The sequence below is a fragment of the Trichosurus vulpecula genome, chromosome 2 (assembly GCF_011100635.1).
Source record: "Trichosurus vulpecula isolate mTriVul1 chromosome 2, mTriVul1.pri, whole genome shotgun sequence".
NCBI classification, from domain to species: Eukaryota; Metazoa; Chordata; class Mammalia; order Diprotodontia; family Phalangeridae; genus Trichosurus; species Trichosurus vulpecula.
The window spans coordinates 413,261,573-413,281,898 of NC_050574.1; the positions used below are offsets into that span (position 1 = coordinate 413,261,573).

The following is a 20,326-nucleotide window of genomic DNA, read 5'->3' on the forward strand; positions in this document are numbered from 1 at the left end:
AGTCATTATATTGTTCACATGATGGAAACAAATACCTGAATTGTCCTTTGCCTTTCCTTCTCTCTCCTTCTCCAAACTTTGTTAGGGTATCTCATGTTATGAATAGCAAACTGATTTTGAAAAAGCATATTAAAATACCCATCTCAATAACAAAATCCACTGACTTTTAAGTGTATTTTTATCAGGGTTCCAACTCATAATTGTCTATATCATTGGAAGGAAGCAGTGGAAAATGTAACATAAAACAATGCACCAATCAATAGTTTATATTTATAGTAGTTTAACAAGTGATTTTTAAGTTTTTGTCTCAATACAGGTCTATCTTCAATTCTTACAATAGAAGTTAGAGAAAATATTTCTCTATTTTAATTTTTAAAAGGTCTAACTGCTTTAGTTTCTTTGGTGTTAGAAAACAAAAAAAAATAATGTATGGCTTTCACAAATTATTTTAACATCTGTTCTGCTTTAGTTTGTAAGAATTAGAAAGAATTTGAAAGAATGATTTGTTTATCATCTGCACTGTGGATATTATGTCTTTAGAGAACAAGAAATGAGGCTGCATTTCCAAGCCAATCCAATAAACATTTATTAAGTACCTACTATGTGCCAAGCACTATGCTAAGCAATGAGGGTACAGTTAATAAAAAGAAATACAGTTTCTGCTCTCAAGGAACTTAAACTCTAAGGGAGGGAGACCACACACAAAAGGAGGCCAGAAAGGTGGGGGAGAAGGGAAGGGCTTTGGGGCATCTCTCTCAGTGGAGTTGAAAATCAGGCAGAAAAATAGATGCAGAGTGGAGTGAGCTGAGCCCATTTTCTGGGTAATACAAAGGAAGGCATCGGGAGGGGCTTGGTACTCCTTCCTTCAGCCCACCAGTCAAAGGGGAGAGGAGGTTTTGAGGGAAATGTTATCAATGAAGCTTGAGTTAACTGCAAGGTGGTTAAGTTCAGAAGTGATGTGCTTATCCTGGGAGGGGCATCTTGTTCCATGGAGTTCAAACCAGGCAAAACAGCAAAATGGAGGACATTTTGGGTATTATGTTACTACTCTTTTCCTTATTCACAGGACACAGGTGAAAATAAGTGTTGGTGAATAATCATACATTTCTCCTCCCATTGCATGGTTTCTATTTTATTGGTATTTTTTTGGTCACATTGTCCCACGTGCACTTTGGGAAAATATTCTCCAACCAAAGTGTTCTGATATATCAGAAAGGAAAATTCTTTGCAAAAAGAATAGTTGGTAGTAGCTGGTATTAAAATGTTTTCTTTGCCCCTTTTTCAAATGAAACAGACTTTCTAATGTCAAAAAAGGAATGCCATGATTCTGAGAGACGGCTATTCCCACTGGCACGTAGTCCAAATGGACCTATATACTCTACATATTTAGAATCTCATTTTGTTGTTGTTATCGTTTTTTAATGTAAAAATTGCCATAAAAACAAATCATATGACCGAAAATTAAAAACTTTGGTTTCTGGCCTTCTGTTTGGCAGCTATTTTTATAGCTTGGTTCTGTTTTTTTTACCATCATACGTTAGAATGTTGAGCTTTAAATTTCCACATGAACTCTAAAAAGCTTATTTGCCTAGACTAGTTATCTCTGTGGTCACATACTTCATTTATCATGCATTCCTTCTCCCTAGCTTGCTGCCATTTCTATAGAGCCTTTGTCTCTACTAAATATTCTTGTGTTCATTCTTGTATGTTTCTACTGAAACGTCTCAGTGTGGGTGCAAGGAATTCGCTGTGCTGTATTAAAACTTGGAAAATAGATCATCACTACAGTCAAGTTTATTGTTACATATTTCACTGTGACCTTTACTTATCAAATATAGCATGATATTTTCTTGCAGTCTAAAAATGAATACAGAAATAACCTTGTTATACTGATTAAAAATATATTTAGGGGCAAGATAGAGTATATGAGAAAAGAGTTTATTTAAAGCAACTCTATGGCAGTCAGTTGAGAAGCATTTATAAAGTACTAATTATTTGCCAGGCTTTATACCAGGGGTGGGGAACCAGAAGCCTTCTAGGTCCTTGGGTAGGACCTTTTGACTGAGTCCCAGTTTTTCAGAACAAATCCTTTTATTAAGGGGATTTGTTCTGTGAGGTTTGGATTCAGTCAGAGGGCTACACTTGGGGTCCCATGTGGCCAGAAGGCTGCAGGTTCCCCACCCCTGCTCCATATCAAATACTGAGTTTAAAGTTAAAATATGGTCCCTCCCTTCAAGGAGTTTACATTCTAATGGGGAAGATAACATATAAATAACTAGGTACATATGAAATATACAGAGAATAGATGAAGGGAGCCTTACAGGAGAAGGCACTAGTAGTTCGTAGAGTGGAAAAGGGCCATTGAAGAAGGCACTTGAGTTGAGTCTTGAAGAAAGTGGAAATCTTAAGAGTTGGAATTAAGGAGGGAGAACATTGTAGGTACCTTTTCAAAAGTCTATTCTAAGTACACATCCAGGAAAATTCTATGATGATGCACCATTGTGGCATGGAGATGTTGATTTTCAAAGACTATGCCGATGGAGCTTGAAGCTCTGCCAAGTCTTACTATGGCAATACAGCTTCCATAAGGGCCTGTGATGGATTATGTCTTTGTTTTCCAAGGGCCTCCTAGTTAAGGTTGTAGAACTGTGTAATCAGAAGATTGGCTACCAAATGATGAAGGCTTTTAGCTGCAGCCATTCATGAAGACGGTCTACTAAGGTAGGCAGGGACTGTAATACACGTATTGGTGAAGGGAGCAAATACCCATACTGGTGAAATAATTTCTCTTGAAGTATTGACTATTCTAAGTATACTAGAGTTTTACTGTAGAATATACCCCCAACTTTTTTTTGTTGTTGTTTTAGTCTTTTAGAATCCTCTGTCCATGCAATTCATTACTGATAAGTCTCATTTAGAAATTGGGATTGATTTTTAAGAAATTTTCCTTTGTAGTGGAGTTTATACAGGGAGTTTAATGGGTAGGGAATCTGACGGCAGTACAGCTAGGTGGCTCTGTGGAGACAATGTCAGGACTGAAGTCAGGAAGAGTCATCTTCCTGAGTTCAAATCTGGCCTCACACACTTATTAGCTGTGTGACCCTGGGCAAGTCAGTTACCCTTGTTTGTCTCAGTTTCCTTATCTATAAAATGAGCCTGAGAAGGAAATGACAAAGCACTCCACTATCTTTGGCAAGAAAACCCAGAACAGGGTCACAAACAGCCAGATACAACTGAACAACAATAGCAGCAATCCTATGGGTTAATTTTCAGATCTATATTAACTTATAATCAGCATCTCCTTCCTCTGAGAAGATACAAGTTATAGGACCATAGCATCCTAAATGGAGAACTGGAAGGGAATTTAGAGGCCATTGAGTTTAACCTTTTCCTTTTACAGATGAGAAAGCTAAGGCACAAACAGTTTAAGTAAAAATTTGTTTGGGATCACTTACTTAGGTAGTAAGGGATAAAGGTAGGCTTCAAACTCAGATTTTCCTGACTCCGAGTCAGTTCTGTATTCACTATACCACTAAACTTCCAGACTGTTCCCCATGTTGCCTTTCAATCTTCCAGACTTGTATAATAAGTCATTACAAACCATGTTCTTAGTAAGGGAGGGTCCTCAGATACTGCATTGTAGAAACTATTACCTCTTTTCCCTGAACTCTTTCCACAATGGGGATGGGCTCCTACACATCAGAGTAAGTCATAGGAGAACTTTTTATTCCCTTTTTTATAGTTGGACTTTCCGGTCTGTCCTTGGCCCTCATTACCCCTTTCTCTATATTCTTTCCTTGGGCAGTCTCATTCATTCTCATGACTTCAGCTACCATCTCTATGCAGATAATTCTCAAGTCTTTGTCAGAAGGAAAGAACACAGTGATTGTGGATATTCAGTCATTTTTCAGTCATGTCTGACTCTCTGTGACCCCATTTGGGGTTTTCTTGGCAAAGATACTGGAGTGCTTTGCCATTTCCTTCTCCAGCTCATTTTACAGATGAGGAAACTGAGGTAAACAAGGTTAAGTGACTTGCTGTAATGGCACCCACACTGGCATACCCAGGATGGCTTCTAGTACAGATTCTTTTATCTGCTTTACTAGAAAAGACAGCTCTTTCAGGTGTCAACAATCTTTTTTAATTAAACGGAAAAAATACAGAGAAGAGAAGTAAAGACAGCAGACCGGGCTCAACTGCCTGACTCAAAGCTTTACATCCACCACTGAATCGAGAGAGACTTTACCTCTGAGGAGTCAGGGGAGCTCTGAACATACGGCCACTCAGAGTCTCCACCAGGGAATAACAACATCTTTCTCATAAGCGAGCCTCCAAAGCAAAAGCTCACCTCTCCGAATATATACTCTTTCAGCTAATAGGCTGAGTGCCTAATTAGAAATTAACTACTAGCAAGCAAGCTTCCCTTAAAGAGTTCCACATGAGGCCTGTTGATGGGCAAGGAAGATCTTATTCCCCATTAACCTTAGTCTTGCCCAGAGTCACACAGTTAGTAAGTGTTTGAGGTCAGATTTGAACTCAGGAAGTTGAGTCTTCCTTACTCCAGGCCCTACGCTCTATCTACTGTGCCACCTACCTGCCCTGACTACAGATAAGATGATAATAACATTGCTCTAAAATTAGCCACCCTCACATACTATGTTGAAGCCAAACTGGCCTCCTTGATATTCTCCAAATATGATATTTCATCTCCTGTCTCCATGCTTTTGCCAGCCTGTCCCTCATTCCTAGAATGCTCTCCCTCCTTCACTTTGTTGCTTAGAACCCCTTTTTCCCTTCAGAGTGAGTTAAATGCCACCTTCTATCACAGAACTCTGCTGATTTCTATTCTCAGGGCTCTCCCCTCCCTTGCCATTACTTTGACTCATTTTTTATAAATAGTATATTTACTTATTTCTGTTGTTTTCTCTCAGTAAAATGCAAATTTTTTAAGAGCAGTAACTGGTTTTGTTTTCCCAGTGTCTGTCACGTAGTGGACATTTAATAAATGCTGCTTAAATTGGGGGAAAAACATCTTTGATATAAAAATAATTTGCATATTCATTTTGCCATATAAATTGTTGCTCCTAAAGTATTTGAAAAGTTTTCACTCTTATGTGTATTAATACCCCTTCAGGCCAGTGGATTCTTCAACAGGTAATAATCCTTGTCACAATTTCTTATTTTTATAGTTTCTTCTTAGCCTGTGCCATCAACTCTTCTCTCAGATCACCCCTACAGCTCCCATTCTTACAAAGTCAGCATCCTCTAGATCATCACTCCTCCCTGCCCATCTTATACTGTCAGTCGGTTATGTCTGCCATATGTTGATGTCTCATTATATTATCTGTATGCGGCTTGTTTTCTTAGAGATATTAGAAGTTTCTTGAGGACAGGTACCTTGTTATAATTCCGTGTTTTCCTAAACTAGGGGCTATCATAGTCCCGAGCTCTTTGTCCGAGTACTAAATTGCTTAGGTAATTGAAGTAAAAAATATAGATATAAAGTTCATATTATCTGTCTGGGACATGGATTTTTAAACGTGCCCTTCCTACCAGGTTATATCTCCACCATCTTTCAACTCTGACAATAAGGTCTTGCATTTTAAAAAAATTTTTGAGGGAAAATACACGTTTTGCAGACCATGGCCTGACTGTTAATGACATCAAGCCTCATGAACAAAGCTTCTTGTAGCAATGAGTCCAGGTTTTTATTATAACTACAGTTTCTGAGTGATTTTTAGGAATGCCTCCAAATAAGGCATGTGATTATAGCAATAGAGACTGAGGATCCAAGTAGTGGTAGATTACTTTGGCAAGAACTGAATCTAGCATAGAAGTTAAAATTCCGCTGCTTCAGTAGTGGGGAAATACAAACAAATCCTGGTGTTTTTCACATTCTGCTCACTGATCTTTCCACTAACTGCCCCAGATAGTACCATAGCCCAGCATTATCACTGGCAAATGAAATGTTCTGCAGAGTCACTTTTAGGTAAGAAAGTATGTCGTTCTCAACAGTAAAAGTTTATTTTTTACTATTTTTGATGACATTTTTCTAAGATACTTTAAATTCCTAACTTGCTTTCTTCATAGAAGCATTGGAAACATAATTTAAACTTTTCTCCTTTTTAAAATCTATTGTGTACAGCTTGGTATGTATGTACATAGACACACATATTTGATGTAATAGTACCAGTGTTGCCCCGCTTATTTCTGCTTTCATTCAGGACATCCTTCTGCCCTTTTCTTTAAATATTTCATTAATGTTCCTTTCTCCTTTTTTTTTTTTTTGCATCACTGTCACTAACTTCCAAGTTTCCTTCTCCCCCAAATAAAAAGCCTCCTTTGTAACAAGAATATAGTCAAAATGAATTTGTGTTGTAATGGTCATGTCTGGGTATATAATGACTCAAAGTTTTCATCATAATTATCTAACATTGTTTTGTATGTGGCAGTAGTGTTTTGTGCTTTAAAATTTTCCTTTTTCCTCCCTGCATTTCAAACTATCTTCTATCACTTCTTCTGTGATCACTGTTCTACCTCTAACAGCCTACCTACATCCCTTCAAGTTGGCCTCTTTTAATCTTCTTTGGGCTTTGGAACAGATTTCATAGATCATTGTTTGATAAGGACCATTGATCGAGATCTGGAAAGGACCTCAGAGGAGAGTGAGTTCAACCCCCTCATTTACCAAAAGTGTCAAAATTGTTTTTTAAGAAGGTTCTGAATGGAGGCTTTATGACAACTGTTTTGACCTTTGAGCTAGTCTCTGGATATAGGGACTGGGTTCCAATGGATCAAAAACTGAGAGAACATTAGGATTAATTGAATCAATGAGATAAGAAATTTCAGAATTCAGTTACGTCTTATAAAAGTAGAAATAGCTAATTTCTAGTCGGAGGACCCAGGACTGAACGGTTTCCACTTATTTTTAGCCTTACAACAAATGAAGAGTTTGTGTCACAAAGCTATGTCATCACTGTCATAATCAATTGACATTTGACACTTATAAGAATGGATTGCATGTACCTGAAGTGTATGGAAGGAAAGGTACTATCTCTCTAAACAAGGCTGTCCTTTGGCTCACAAAAACAGGCCTTAATGCCAGAGAAGTACCATAATTTTGAGGCTTAATTTTTTTTTATTTTGTTGAGAAATGTAGTTTGTAGCTATTTCATAGCACACCGATGACTTCTTTTTACCTTAGAGCAGTCATCGTAGAATTGTCCTGTAATGAACAGTTTCTACAGAAACACAACCGATTCATACTGAAACAAAACATTTGGTTCATCCAATTTTCTAAGTCTCATTTCATTCTGCTGGGGCCCAGGAAACATACTGGCCCTGCAGTTCATCTGCTGTCAAGAAGCCCTTGCTTAAATACACAGTTCCACCAGACATTGGGAACTGACTTTGCTCTTTTTGTGGTGACTGAATTTCCATGGTGTCTATAAACACACCTACACACAGACATAAACAAATTTTGCAGCTTCGCAACTGTATGTGATCATATCATACTGTGAATTTGGAGTAAAGAATAATTATTCATATTATAGGAATTCCTTTGGGGAACTTTAAAGTTCTCTTATTTACTTATTATGTATTGTAGGCATTCCAGTTTGTGCCTAATAATAATAACATTTATAATAGCTAACATTGACTTAGGGCTTGCTGTGTGCCAGGCACTGTGCTGAGCTCTTTACAATTATGACCTCATTTGGTACGCATAACAACTCTGCGAAATAGGTGTAATTTTTATCCCCATTTTACAGATGAAGAAACTGAGCAAAACAGAGGTTAAGTGACTTGCTCAGGGTCACGCAGCTAGTAAGTATCTGAAGCCAAATTTGAACTTAGGTCTTCCTGACTCCAGGCCTGGCACTTTATCTACTATGCTACTCCCTTTCCTAGATAGTAAGGTCCATGAGGGCAAGAACTATAACTTATCCAAACTTTGTATGTTCCCCAGCACATAGAAGAGTGCTTGGCACATATTCAGCATGTTTGCTGTATTGAATTTTAATTATTAAAATTTTTTAAAATTTTATTTTATTTTCAGTTCTGAATTCTTTTCCTCTCCCCATCCCCTTATCTCACACATGGAGAAGACAAGAAAGACAAAAATCATTACAATTTTGTGTAATCTTGTAAAACAAATTATTGCATTAATTAGCCATGTCCAGAAAAGAAAAAGGAGAAGAAAATATACTACAGTCTTCTCTCTGAGACCATCAGCATTACTATGTGGAGATGGATTTCACGTTTCATCATGAGTCCTTTTGAATTGTGGTTGGTCATTGATGAGAGTTATTGATGATGAAAGTTATTAGTTATCAAGTATTTCAAAGCTGATTATTTATAAAATATTCTTGTTACTATATAAATTATTCTCTGATTCTGCTCACTTTGTAGCAGTTCATACAAGTCTTACCAGGGTTTTCAGAAACCATCCCCTTCATCATTTCTTACAATACAATAATATTCAATCACATGCATACACCATACCTCATCCAGCCATTCCCTAACTAATGGGCATCTACTCAGTTTCTAGTTCTTTCTCATTACAAAAAGAGCTTCTATAAATAGTTTCATACATGTGGTTTTTTTAACCTTTATTTCTTTGGAGTGTAGACCTCACAGTGGTATTGTTAGTGTGCAAAGGGGTTTACACGGTTTAATAGCTTTTAGGGAATTGTTTCTAATTGCTTTCCAGAATAATGGGACCACTTCACAGCTCCACTAACAGAGCATCACATCCCTGAGCATCTGTCGTTTTCCTTCTTTGTCATCTTAGCCAATCTGTTGAGTGTGAAGTGGTAATTCAGAGTTGTTTCTGTGTTCATTTCTCTAATTATTGGTGACTTAAAACATTTTTGTGTGGCTGTTGAAAGCTTGAATTCCTTCCTTTGAAAACTGCCCTATTCATATCCTTTGACTGTTTGTCAATTGGGGAATGCTTTTTATTCTTCAAAATTTGACTCAGTTCCATATATATTTTAGAAATGAAACCTTTATCAAAGAAATTTGCTGCAAAGGTTTTTATTTCCCCAGTTTCCTGCTTTTCTTCTTATTTTAACTTCATTGGTTTTACTTGTGTAAAGCTTTTAAATTTTATATAATCAAAATTATCCATTTTAGCTCCTGTCAACTCCTATATCTCTTGTTTAGTCATGAGCTCTTCTAGGCATAGATCTGACAGGTAATTTCCCCCATGCTCCACAAATTTGCTTATGATCTCACCACTTATGTCAAAAGCATGAATCTATTTGGAGTTTATCTTGGCATATAGCATGAGGTGTTTGTCTCTTCCTAGTTTGTACCAGACTACTTTCCAGTTTTCCCAACAGTTTTTGTTGAATAGTGAGTGCTTGCCCCAAAAGCTGGTTTCTTTCGATTTATCAAACACTAGGTTACTGTGCCCATTTTTTATTGTTTATTGAGTACCTAATCTATTCCACAGATTAACCTTTTTATTTCTTACCCAGTACCAAATTGTTTTGGAGATCATAGCTTTGTAGTATAGTTTGATATCTGGTACTGTTAGTCCCCCTTCTTTCTCCTTTTTTTTCATTAATTTCCTTGATATTTTTGACGTTTTGTTGGTTTAGATGAATTTCATTATTCTTTTCTAGCTCAATAAAGTAGTTCTTCAGTGGTTTCAGTGGTATGGTACTGAATAATTAAATAATACCGGCAGTATTGCCATTTTTATTATATTGACTCAGCCTACCCATGAGCAATTATTATTTCTCCAATTATTTAGATCTATATTTCTATGAAGTTTGTGTTAAGTAAACCATCACATATTCTGAAAAAAAGTAATAGTTTTGTTTCCTCTTTGCCTATACTTATTCCTTCAATTTCTCTTTTCTGTCTTGTTTCCATAACTAGCATTTCCAGTACAATATTGAATAGTAATGCTGATAATAGATATCATTGATTCACTGTTGATTTTATTGGAAAAGCTTCTAGTTTATGCCCTCCCATTACAGATAATGTTTGGTCTCAGTTTTAGAGATAAATATTTTTTTAAGAAAAGCTCCCTTTATTCTTTTCTAGTGTTTATAACAGTTGAATTGTAAGTGAAGATATAAACTTTGCAGTCACATGGGAAATTATCAACAACTTTTAAAAAAATATTTTATTGATAGTCTTTTTACTTCTTAATGCCTCCTCCAATCCACATTACCCTGCCTTATAACAAAAAAGTATAGCTAAGTAAAACAAATTAGTACATCAGCCATATCTGATAATATGTACCTCATCCTAGGTTTGTATAATCCATCCTTTCTCCCAGAGAACACAACAGGATTAGTAGGTAGAAAACACAAAGTGCCAAATTTAGATTTAATATAGGAAAATCTTTCTGGCGATTAGAGCAATCCAAAAGTGGAATAGGTGGCTTTGGGAATTAATGAGTTCTAGGACCTGCCTCAGTGGCCTTAGACTAAAACACCTCCTGTTCCTGGAGATTACTTTTTGGATATGGGTTTCTGAGATTCCTTCCAATACTTCAAAATCTGCAATCAAAAGCCTTTCTGTGAAGAGGTCAGAGGCATACCGTGTTTCCCCATCAGCCCTATGAAGTTCAGGGTGGTAACTGCACTGAGTCAGAGTTCTGTTCTTTTATTATTGTCTTCTTTTACATTATTTCTTTTATGTTGTGCAAATTGTTCTCATAGTCCTGCTTACTTCACTTTGAATCCGTTCATGTAAAGCCTTCCAGTTTCTTTGGATTCTTCACTATCACTACTTCCTATAAAATTATTTTTCTTTTGATGACCATGAGCTTGACAAGCACTACCAAAGGTCCCTATTGTTTCCTTCTGAGCAGTAATATTTCCTTGTATTTCTATTACACAGTTTATTCAGCCATTCCTCAGTTAACCAGCACCTACTTTGATTCTCATACTTTGCTATCACAAGAAGTGCAATTTTAACTGTTTTTGTAATGAAGCTAGTTGAAGTAATGGAATGGACAGGAGCTTCATCGTGGTAGTTTTAGTAGACTTCTGATGCACTGTCTGCTTTAAACTGTTTTTGTTTTCTATTAAATGTAATTTTCAATGAATGAAAATCTATTCTCTCTCCCTCCTACCTTGCCACTACCTAATTTAAAAAAACCAGAAACTTGTAAAAAATACATGTAGTCAATCAAAACAACATCGTCCGTACCAAAAACAACTGTCTCATTCTGTGCGTTCAGTGCATCACCAGTCTGTGCCAAGGTGAGTAGCATGTTTTATCATGAGTCTTCTGGAATCATGATTGTTCATTGCATTGGTCATAGTTCCTAAGTCCTTCAAAGGTTTTTGTCTGGACCGTGTTGCTGTTGTATAAATTATTCTCCTAGTACTTTTCACTTCATTCTGCTGTAGTTTATATAAATATTCCCAAGTTCCTCTGAAACTTCCCCTTTCATCATCCCTCATAGCACAATAGTGTCCATTATATTAATATTTCCTAATTTACTTTGCCATTTCCCCAGTTGATGGGCAAAGAGTAGTAGATTTGAACTGTGTGATGGAGTTCACTGTAAAAAAAAAAACACCTCACCTTAGAGTGAAGCAAACAGTGTTTACCTCCTTGAAAATTGGCCAACTTGACTTAGACTGGAAAGTTCCCTGATTCCAATGAATGGCAAAAAGCAAATTAAGACAAACAGGAAGAATAAATTCTATATTAATGTAAGTTGTAATTCAGATGGAGCCTGCAAGGCAATAACCTGATACCACCTACAGGAATGAGGAATTCAGGCCCATCATTCCTCATTTGCAGTACATGAGACTGGGCAGCTTGCCTGGAGCCCAGCCTGCTGTTTCAAACAGCAGAATTATTTCAGAAAAAAAAAAGGGAAATGGCACATAAACTTCATATTTTAGGCACATACTAAAACGCTGCAAAATTACTTTTGGAATGTAAAATGCATTTTAAAACCTTGAAATATTAAAAGCTCATTTTAAAAGATAAGAAATAAATTGAAAATAGATGAATGGTTGTGAAAATCATAGGTTGTCAATGTATTCAATACTTGAGGTGACCATTTACAATTTAGCTTTAATACTATTGGTGAAATAGAATTTGGGCTATAAGGATAAGAGAAAAGAGAGTTTATGTAAGACATAAGAAAAAATCTCATGATATACATTAAATCCATCTGAAAAATATAAGATAAGTAGAAAGCTTTGATAATTTGTATTGGATTCTCTTAGTTCATTAATGCAGAATTTTAGAAGATACTAGGGCCCCTCTATAACTGCTTTCAAATAATTTGGAAAGTAGAGTATATTCATTGTATCATATGTACATGTCTCCTTACTAGTTCTCAGATTCCTCATCTCTATTTATGAGGGAATGAGACTGAATAGTTACCAATGTTTCTTCTAATGCTAACACTTCATGACTGTTCTAAAACTACAACTAATTATCTAATAAGTGCTCCAAATTCTCAAATATGAAAACAGATCTTCAGTCTTATTCGTGTCATAAGATTCCTTCCAATGATGCAGATCTCCTCGTATCCATAGCTTTGCATGCTGTGTGATTCTTGTTCCTGGTGTCCAGTAAGTTAACTACCAGAGTTCCACTCTGGGGTCCTTCCTAACTTTCTCTTGACATATTATCAACACATAGGCTATCCTTTGATTATCCTACACTCTTACTTTATGACAAACCTATCCTTTTGTTCATAGATGCCTGTGATACCATCCTTGATACCTTTGTTTCTTTGTGTTTCCTTACTTTTTATGTGTTATAGCTGCAACAAAATAATACAATGTGAAAACTAGAAACTGAAAAAATGGTAATTTTCTATTAATTTGTGAAAATAAGGTAGTCATATCTGGTGCTAGTAGAATAAAGCTTGAGCTAGGAAGAAATAAGGAGCATTTCTTGATGTTCAATATTAAATCTCTTTAAGCTCTAAGTTCTACATCCCTTGAGCTTATGTCAACCAAACATTTATTTAGTACCAGCTATGGGCAAGTCACTGTTTTGGTGCTTGGTATCCACAGATGAAATAAAGTATTATCCCTGCTTAAAGGGACCTGGACTCTTGTTGGAGAAATATAATAGAAAAATACATTATTATACAAATTAGAAGATAAATGTATAGAGGAAGTCCAAACAGAGTAATAGAAACTACCTGAAGTTGTAGAACTCATTTTTTACTGTTAATTGTCAGGGAAGGCTTTATGGACAATCAGTTAATCAGTAAACATATTAATATAATAAAAGCAGCTGCTGTGTCCTAGGCACTGTGTAAAGCTCTGGGAGACAAAGACATGGGAACACATAATCTGGTCTTTGAAAAACGGGAAAAGTTTTTTTATTGGTAGAGACGGAACATAATCTATTCCAAATATGAGGGATAGTGTGTAGATGATAGAGGGAAATAGTTTGAATAAAGAATAGTGTGCTTATTTCATTAAGTTAACATAAAGCCAGTCATTAGTACCAGGAGTTCCAGATAGAAAATTATGTTGATGCCAGGTTGGGGGAGGCCTTTGAATATCACCAAGGAGTATGGACTTACCGTGATAGTCATTTGCAAATGCACTGAAGGCTTATGAGTAGGAGAATAATAGGAATAACACCATCCATTAAGAACGTGATTCAAGGAAGGGTAGTTAAAATGGATTGGAATAGGAGAGTCAGGAAACTTTTACGGGTGAGATTGCCTTTTTTACCTTCCTAGAACACTTGCTGAGTTTACATTCTATTTCTTACTTCTCCCCCCATTAGAATGTAACCTTCCTGAGGGTTAGTACTATCTGACTCGTACATTCCTAGTGCCCAACACAATGCCTGGAACATAGTAGACCCTTAATAAATGTTTGTTGATTGACTTAGTGATTTCCTCTCCTGTACTCCATTTATTTAGGCAACTTTATCTGTTAATCAGCCGCTGGTAATATTGAAATATATTTAAAAATTGCTCTTGATTTACTGCTTCAAAACATGGGGGGTTTTGGTCTATTTACTCAAGTTCCCCGAAGTACTAACTTAAGATACCTAAAATTAGGGGGGAAAACAGATAAAGGTGATAAGCTTTTGTATAGTGTTCTGAAACTCAATCATACTCTCATGCCTCAAAGTAGTAGAAGGAGGAAATTTCAAAGAAAAAAACATTTCAGAATGCACTTGCTTTTTGTACCCTGAGTTGAAATCTATATACTGTCCCTAGAAGTCTTCCCATTGATCATCTGCTCTCAGGATAAATTGCTATAACCATGACTCATAACAGCATTCTAACCCTTAATATCTTTCGTTTTATAACATATTTCTCTATGGAGCTGTGTGTTATATTGGAAATCGATTGTAATATGTAATAATTAGAGATCAGTATGCATCTCATTTGTCATCATCATCACCTCTTCCCACCGCTACCCCATCCCTCAGCTGGGAGCCCAATGCAGAGATGTTCAATAAAGACTGATTGAGTGAAGAAATGGATTTATAGATTACATTATATTACGTATGATTTATAGATTTGAAACCAGATCTTTCAGTATCCCAAAAACAGTTTGCTGACATGGAATATCCCCCAAGCACCAAAGCATTGACTTTTAAGGCTTTAAAGATATCAAGAATATAGTCATACCCTTCTCCTCTCTCTGCCCTATACCCAAAGCTCAAGAGCAAAAATGGAAGGAACATTGCATTGAAATATGGAAAAAACACATAGCATATCACATCTGCATCCTGCATGCACATATATATCCCATTGCCCAATATTTGGGGGTATTGTAAAGGAAGGCAGTGTGGTATAATAGAAATAATGCCAGACTAGATGCCCCCACTGGATCCAACTGTGAGACCTCAGTCAAGTTTTAGTGTCTTTGGAACCTAGTTTGCAACCAATTTGCAAATTGATGATATTGGATGAAAGGATCCTCATGATCCCATCTGACTCTAACATGCTGTGAATTTGACAACTCTGATAAATATTGAACTCTAAGTAAGCAGACTATGTAGTTCTTGATGTGTCATGAAATTTGCATTGTAAAAGAGCACAAGTTTTAAGCACAGATATTTTTGCCTAAGTATTCAGCACTGCCAAAAAACTTTTCCAGATGGCTGCCTGAAGTAAACTTTAACCAGATTTTCTTTTTCCTGATGGGAGTGTTCTTTTCTTGCCATGTGTTTTATTTTTGTTTTGAAAGCTGTGAAATGTGACAATGCAGTGATTAATTTTGGCTGAAGACCTGGTTTTTTTTTTTCATGCCAACAATGGTACAGCATTGGAAATTATCCCCCTTAATCCTGATTCTTCACTTTTTAAATTTTATCTTTTTTAACTTTCTGACAAATTACTAAAAACTCAGTATTTTCTTTGAAAAAAAAAAGTAAGTATCTTGGCTTTGGCCAGTGCCACTCTTGGCAATTTTCTAAATTGAGAGCAATTTAAAATGTTAAGTTACCCAAAATTACATAATAATCAGTGGTAAAGTTAATTGGACTCTTGATTTCCTAATATATATACCTTCCTTCAATATTTATTCATACTGATGAAAAATAACCTATAGACCAAATGTCTGGTTTAAATAAAGAAACAGTTTTTATGCACACTAGTGTGTTTGTGTGAGAGAGTGCAGGTCAGGGAGGTATTTTATAAAGTAGGTAAAGAGGTGTTAGGTTCATAGTAACTTTTATTCAGAAGTATCAGACAACAGGTGCCATTCTATGACATGATTTTTATAATATCATGGAAGAAATGGGAGAATAAAGTTCATTACAAATAGGAGAGATAATAAAAATTTTTTGAATTGAAATGAAAGGCAACTCCCGAACTGGTTGCAAGAACATGGCAGATTCCTTAGTTTTATCATTTGTCCAGAGCTTTAGCTTGGAACGATTTTTTTACCTAGGACAGATTCAGTTGAGAAGACTTCACCAAAGACACTTCTACCTTAGATATGCATATTGGTTCTTGCAGATGTGAGATCTCATCCCTGATAGGGAGCCCTTGTAGGATCAAGTGTCAAGGTGCAAGGATGGTAGTTGCTGTAGTGAAGGCATATACCTTCCTGGAAAAAAAAAAGGCACACCTTACCACAAAGTGTACCTGCTTCTCCCCTTCAAGTTGATGCCCCATTTGCCTTCAACCAGTTATTACTCTGCCTTTGTCTATCCTTTGAGAATAAAATATTTTCTATCAGTGGATATTCTGAACCTTCCCATCCCCAGTCTTTCTCCCCCAACCTTCAGCTTTTGGATGCTATTTTAAACAGAGGGAAATAATGAAGATTAAATATAAAGCAAGACAAACATTTTTCTTGATTTTCTTGTCAGAACTGGAGATGTGGTGAACATGGGTTATGAAATATGTGACAGGGTAAAACATTTCCATACTTGAAGTATTTTCTTATATGTCAGGGATCTATGAGCTCATCGATGTGGTTACTCTCCATCAGTATAGAGCACAGACCTCATCTCATGCAATTCTTATCCATTTTCTCCCATAAATCCTCCAAAGAAGATGTATCAAATATACTGAAATGTCTTCTAGATTTAAAAAAAAAAACTTCTCACGGATACTCTGGCAATGTATGGAATGTGAATATAATTATCTTTCTTTGTCATTATAAGCCTGGATCACATTTTCTTATTCATTTAATAAACAAGAGGTTTTTTAGTCCATACTTTGTACCAACCAGTAGACTAGGTCTTTGTGATATAATGATAAAAAACGAAATAGTTCCTGAATTCAAGGAGCTAGCATTCTATTAGGATAGAGCAGTGTGCACACAAGTAGATAATATATAAAATGAATAAAAAGTAGTTGTTTTACAAAAGAAGAGTTACTAGCAACTGGTGGGAATCAGAAGGGATTTCGTGGACTTTCTGACCAGTATCCATTTTTGCTACATATTTTTCTTTGGGGACAGAGGGAATAATGTTAGCAATGAAAGAAATTTTAATTGCAGGTCAAAAATCATTTCAGGTTGGCAGAACAGTGGTATATGAATTAGCACGATGGACTTACAGATCTATATTTCTATCCCTAGTCATTCTCCTGAGTATCAGTTCGATGCTACTAGCTGCCTGTTGGGCCTTTGCCATTCAATGTCCCGTAGGCATCTCAAATTCAACATGCCCCAAACAGAACTTATTATCTTCCCCCGCTAAAGCTACATTTCTTCCCAACTTCCCTGTTTTTATTGAGGTCACAACCATGGTTTCAGTTACCTACGTTTACAATCTAAAGAGCCACCTTTTGAACCTTCCCTCTCTAAAATCCTCATATCCAGTGAGTTGCCAGGTCTACTTCTGCAACACCCATTCCCTTCTCTCCCCTCATAAGGTTACCTCCCTAGTCATAGACTATATATCCAACCCTTAACTCAAAAAGCTTATGTAGCTTCCTATTGCCTCTAGGATTAAAAAAATGAACTCCACTGTTGGGCATTTAAAGCCCTTCCCAATCTGCCTCCACCCTATCGTTAGAGGTTTTTTATATGTTCTTCCCCTCTGCTCACTCTACATTCCAGCTAAACCAACTGACTTGCTGTTCCTTGTAAATAGCTCCTTTCTCTGTACTTTTGCATAGGATATCTGTCATGCCTGAGATGTATTATTTCCTAACTTCTGTCTCCTAGAATCAGTTTCTTCCTCAAAGGTCACTTCAAACACCACATCCTACGTGAGTCATTTTTCTGATGCACCCAACTACTAGCAAACCTCTTGAAATTACTTTGTGTTACTTATTTGTTCATGTGTTTTGTTTGTCCTGATAGAATGTAAGCTCCTTAGAGAAGCAGAGACTGTTAATTTTTTTTGTCTTTGTGTATCTAAGAACTAGTATGATGCTTGGAAGAAAGCTTATTGATTGATTGATTAAATGGGGGAAAAAGCAGCCTTAGGGAAAAGATCATGTATAAAGATCACAGAAATACTGAGGCAGGTTGAATTCAATAAACACATACCGTATATACAATCACACAGTACTTTTAATAGAAACCCCACAAAATATCATCTACCTGCATACAACAAATACAAATTTATATATTTGCCAAAAATTTTAATTGTTTGGATTGAAACAAGATGATAAGATAAATCAAAATAGAAAAAGCATGAACTTGTACCACTTTAAGAAAGATTATCTGTAATTCATGTCCTAGACATTCATTCCTTCCATTTGATGTTGAATTATACAATGCTACACTATGCTTACAGATATCCCTAAATGCAAAGCCTGATTAGGCATTACTTACTTATGCACTTGCATAACAGACATTTGTTTTCTCTCAGTTTTAGTAACGTGGCCTCAATAATGTTTGGTTTGGGAAGCTAGATTTAGATAAATGTTCGGGTCGAACTTGATCCATTACTGCTCCTGAAAGATTCATTATTCTGATTTAGTTGCCTCAGTCATTAATCTTTTTCTCCGTGACAGCATTTGGCATGCCTTAGCACTTTTAAACAAATGGACTTTTCTTGAAGGCTATTAATGTGAAACTTTTCTGAGAAAAATTAAATACAACTAAGACCAGTATATTTAAAGTAAAACTCCTCTATCTGTTTCATTATACAAATGATTTCTAATCCCTTCAGGATCTCAGTGTTATCCAGTGAAGGACCTTGCATGCTGGCATAGAACTAACTGCCTTGAGAGTTAGCATTAGCTCACTAGGCTTAGTGTCCCACCCATCTAAGTTGTAGATATTAACCTCTGTGACTAATGGAAGTATCTGAATTACGTCAAAACCACTTAGAAATCTCTTAAGTAGAGGCCTGTGAATTTGGTAGGACCCAGACTGGCAGAGTCATGATACTCCTGATTATGATGCCTGAGAGAGTGGGGAAGGGCTCAGAAAAAGTATCAAGCATGCGTCCGTCACTGAACATGTGACACAGAGTCATCATTGCCCAGCTTTCTGATTTTTCTGCATCCTAAAACTTCAGGTCATCATCCTCATTAGCATTGTATAGGGCTTTTTAAAATTTGCAAGATGCTACCACAGAAGTTTACCACCTGGACATAGGAAGACCCGAGTTCAAATCCAGACTCAGATACTTACTAGCTGGGTAACAGTGGGCAAGTCACTTAAGCTCTCTTTACCTGAGTTTCATCACCTATAAAATGAGAATAATGACAACCCCTACGTCAAAGGATAATGAGGATTAAAAGAGATAATATTTGTAGACTGCTTAGTGCAGCGCCTGGCACATACATAGTGAGCACAATATAAATGCTTATTCTCTCCCTTCCTTTCTCCCTCTCCTTCCCTCCTCCCCCACAGCCTACCATTATTGAGTAATAACTGCAGAGACCTTCCTTGTAAACCGTCAGGTGCGTTGTGGTCTCTGACCGTAGAGCCAATAGTGGATCAGTTCCGTTTAGTCTTTATGTAGGGATAACACTGATGTTTTCCACTTAGCTTACGACATTCTGCAATACTTTCCATCTCATTCGTTTTATTTTATTTTGGGATTGGACCTGTGATTTCACTAGTGAAGGAAACCCTGCCATGAGAAAATTTCTCTACCTGTTCAGATTAGCACCTGGTGTCAGAACAAAGGTGTTAAACTCAAAGTTGGCAAAACTCTGGACTGCAGCCCAAATCGATTAAAATGTAATTTCAAAATGTTTAACAAAATAAAATAATAGCTAACATTTACATAGCACCTACTGTATGCCAGGCACTGTGCTTTATAATTATTGTCTCATTTGATCCTTGCGACAACCCTGGGAGGTAGGTGGGCTATTATTATGCCCATGTTTACAGATGAGGAAACTGAGGCAAACAAGGTGAGTGACTTACCCAGGGTCACATAGCTAGTAAAGTATCTGAGGCCAGATCTGAACTCGTGAACATGAGTCTTCCTGACTCCAGGCCCAGCACCTAGCTGCCCAGTAAGCACTCCTTGCTTAAATAGCTATACTGACAGACTCTTCATTGTTTAATTATTTTTTCATTTTAATTAATTATTTTAATGTTTTGTCTTGCTCTGTCAGGCATATATACACACATACATTTAGGGTCATAGAGAGTGATGGAGCACATTTTGTTAAATTAGCTTATGCATTATAAAGTGTTAATTTATCACAAATATTAAAATAACTTTTCTAATAATAATAGCTAGCATTTATACAGCAGCCCCTATGTGCCAGGCCCTGTGCTAAGCACTTTACACATATGATCTCATTTCATTGTCACAACGACTCTTTGAAGTAGGTTCTGTTATCAGTTTACAGTTGATGATATGGAAACAAACAGAACTTAAGTGACCCTACCACAACTAATATGTGCCTGAGGCTGGATTTCATGTCAAGGCTTCCTGACTTCAGATCCAGCACTGTACTGACTTTAAAAAAATTGCAAAT

At 36.5% G+C, this 20,326-nt stretch overlaps 1 protein-coding gene across 2 annotated transcripts in view; it reads left to right on the forward strand.

Annotated features, from left to right (window-relative positions):
* WWC3 (WWC family member 3) overlaps positions 1-20,326 on the forward strand; it is a 208,767-nt gene that overhangs the window by 142,492 nt on the left and 45,949 nt on the right. The gene's annotated exons all lie outside the window — the stretch shown is intronic.